Genomic DNA, 3545 nt, shown 5'->3' on the forward strand with positions numbered 1-3545 from the left:
TTTGACAATAAATAAGTAGTAATTATTACAAAAAGGATGTAGTATCATTCATAGTGGAATTTTATTTGAAGTTCAAACTAGCAATTAAATTCAATTGAGCCTTATGAATTTAGAAAAAAACAGAATAAAAAAAGAAAAAATGGGGGAAGTCGGCTCTGCATTTGGGCCCATAACCCTTCCTCGCCAGCCCATCTCCATAGTCTCTCCTGTGTAGCCCACGTTTTCTTTTTCTCTCTTTGCGGCTGCCTAGTAGGGCCCACAATTCATCCTTACTCCCCCTTGCTCTCAGCGTGGCTGTGGCTCTGACGGTGGGTCCCGGCCAACAGGATCATCTCCTGCCCCGTATCACCCCCAACCGAACGCGATTCCCTAGCCGATTTCCTCGCCGTGACCCAAAAAGCATGATCGGATCCCCCCCTCGAAGCATATAAGCCTCCTGCGCACCCCTCTCTTCCTCCAGCGGTTCATTCCCGACCACGAGGAGGGCACGAAGCTGATGGTCGTGAACGGCGAGATGAAGGTCGTCGTGGGTGGAACGATGGGATGCCACCGTCGTGGGCGGGTGGTCGGCCTTGGGGACTTCACCAGTGCTCCCCATGCTCGAGTGCAGCCCGCTCGACTGCTCATGGGAAGACCCTTTGGGTGGCTCTTTGTACGCCCAGACTTCCGCACAGGTGGCTTCGGTGCGGCGGCAATTCCTCACCGGGTCTCAGGCAGTACCGCCTTGCCGCACTGCTCCGTGGATGGAGACAATCATGGCAGTACTCCAGGGTGAGAACTCGTGACATTTGCTCGACTTCGCATCCGCATGAAGTTGTTGCAGCCGGTTTTGATTTTGGTGCTCTAGTGCGTTGGATCGGGTAGCTCACCGGCAAACTCCGTCGTGGGCATGTGAGCACCGCCGTAGTTCGGGTCGGCTGGGTAGCTGGGAAAGAAGACAGACCATAGACCGTTGATACATGATGGATGGCTCAGATCGAGCGTTGCGTACTCCCCTGGGCGATTTGATCGGGACCGTAGGGGTATGATCGGGCGGCTTAGTGTAACTCGAGCTTTATAAAATCTGGACCGTCGATTCCAGATCCGATGGGAACGATATAATATTGGTTCGGTCATGTGTCGTTTGATCTTGGCGCTTGCTCTCTGATCGGACGGTCGTGATCCTTGCATACCCCTTCGCGTGGCAACTTCTCAAAAGAGTCCCTCGGGTTAATATAAATCAACCCGCGGTCCACTGCGGGGTTGGACTGAGTCTATGGAATTTTATACGTCAGCCCCTAGTCTTTCGCAAAATAGTGTCCCCAGTCCAATCAGAGAATAAAAGGGATAAAACAATTCAGAAAAAGGATTTTTAGTTTAAAAATAAATCAAGAAACTTGTTTAATTCGTATTAAATCCATTTTAACTCCAAATTAATTCATTTCAGTTGCATTAGACTTGTAATAATATTGTTTATCATCTAGTAACTTTATTTTGTTATGAAACCTAAACTGAAAATTTTGTACTTAATTTCTTTTATACACCACTATTAAATCTTTAGAAACTCGTAACCCAATAACCGTAACTATGTTTTGATCCATTTTAGTTGCATTAGTCTCACAATGATATTTATTGTCATCTGGTAACTTTGTTTTGTCATAAAATATAGGTTAAAATGTTGCACTTAGTTTATTCTATATTTAACCAAGTGGATCTTAGGAAAACCATAACTTCATAACCGTAACTCCGAATTTAGCGGTTCTCGAACCCACGATCTTGTAGTGACGCGTAGATTATTATTACACGGTTCATTCTTATGCTTGGTGTGATGTTAATTTTGCCTACACCATGTTTGTCTGTATTGCTACGACTAGCAGAGAGGTTACGAGTCACTGGAACAGTAAGTTGGTACCTGGAATCTCAAGTCCCAGGCAAGTTGTGCCCTTGATCACTTCTTTTACCCACTCATGTTCTAATTAATCATAATGATCTGCATAGGTTAATTTGATGGGACCCAATAGGTTACCCTAGTTTGTCTATCTTTATACCTTGTTTACCACTGAACTTTTTGGGTAGTACTTGCTAGTGCTTTATGTGGTTTTGGGTATGAAGGTACATTATTCATGATCACACTTTTATTATATGTTTATTATTACTGTTCATGATAAGATCATTATGTTAATTGGAACATGGAGAACCACCCGGGAAAACAGTGCTACCACAAGGGAGGAATGGGACCCCTTGGCTGATTAATTAGGAAAGCTAGTGGAAGACTACCTTACCCGAAAGGGGCAAGGGCAGTAGGGGAGTGGTCAGTGTAGGGAGGCCCTCGGGAGGATTTTGCTGCGATGGCGGTCCTGCAAGGGATTCCTGCATTGGAACTTCCTATAAACTGTAGCGGGTTTTCTGAAGCTAGTGGAACTTTGTAAAGGCCTCGTAGTGTTACCCTGCCTCGCCTCCTCGGTAGAGGTGTATGGGAAGTCGCGATCCCTTGGCAGATGGGTAACATGACTTCTGGGTAAAGATGCGCAACCTCTGCAGAGTGTAAAACTGGTATACTAGCCGTGCTCACGGTCATGAGCAGCTCGGACACTCACATGATTAAATTATGGAACTTAAACTCAATTTGTCATATGCATTGCATCGCAGGTGAAGTTGTTACTTTTGTTCTATTACTTAATTGGGTTGGTATTTACTTATACTTAGTAATTGCTAATAAAATTTTGACCAACTTTAAAAGCAATGCTCAGCTTTAACCATCCTCTTTGGTAAGCCTTACACTTCACGTGAGCTCCCACCTTTGGCGAGTTCATGCACATTATTCCCCACAACTTGTTGAGCGATGAACGTATGTGAGCTCACTCTTGCTGTCTCACACCACCCCACAGGTCAAGAGCAGGTACCGCAGGATGATGCGCTCGGAGGATGCTGTGAAGTGTTCGTGAGAGATCTAGGTCGTCGTCTCCCAGTCAACTCTGGGTTGCTGGACCGTTGTCTCCTTATAATGTAATTATTTATTTTGTATAGAACTCCTATTATATATAAAGTTGTGACATTCGATCCTATGCCACTATACATCATATGTGTGAGACTTGGTCCCAGCATACCTGGTGTTTATGTTCGCGCCCGGGTCTTGGTGCCCCGAAACCCGGGTGTGACAGAAAGTAAAGGTGTATGTTTAGAAATGCGGGGGTAGCGTAGGGGAATCTTACTATACTTCTTGCACTCTTGGCGCTTAGAAGTTACGGACGGCGCATCAGAGTCGGAGGTCGATGTTGATGAAGTGTCGGTCTCGTAGTAGACCACTTTCCTCATCCTCTTGTGCTTGTCGCCTCTCCGATGTGACTTGTGGGAAGAAGATTTCTCCTTCTTCTCTTTGTGGTGTGAAGAAGACTTCTTCCCTTTGGAGGAGTCCTTCTTCTTCTCCTTCCTTTTGGTGCGGGACTCTTCCGATGAGGTGCTCCCGTGACTCGTAGTGGGCTTGTCACCGGTCTCCATCTCCCTCTTGGTGTGATCTCCCGACATCAATTCGAGCGGTTAGGCTCTAATGAAGCACCGGGCTCTGA

At 46.0% G+C, this 3545-nt stretch overlaps 1 long non-coding RNA gene across 1 annotated transcript; it reads left to right on the top strand.

Moving 5' to 3' along the window:
* Positions 1-459: 459 nt before the first annotated feature.
* On the top strand, positions 460-2999 carry LOC103641396 (uncharacterized). The gene is made up of 2 exons (XR_002266789.2): positions 460-771; positions 2868-2999. It is a non-coding gene; the product is annotated as an uncharacterized lncRNA (long non-coding RNA).
* The last annotated feature ends 546 nt before the right edge of the window (positions 3000-3545 follow it).

This window comes from Zea mays, chromosome 1, assembly GCF_902167145.1.
Source record: "Zea mays cultivar B73 chromosome 1, Zm-B73-REFERENCE-NAM-5.0, whole genome shotgun sequence".
Taxonomy (NCBI): Eukaryota; Viridiplantae; Streptophyta; class Magnoliopsida; order Poales; family Poaceae; genus Zea; species Zea mays.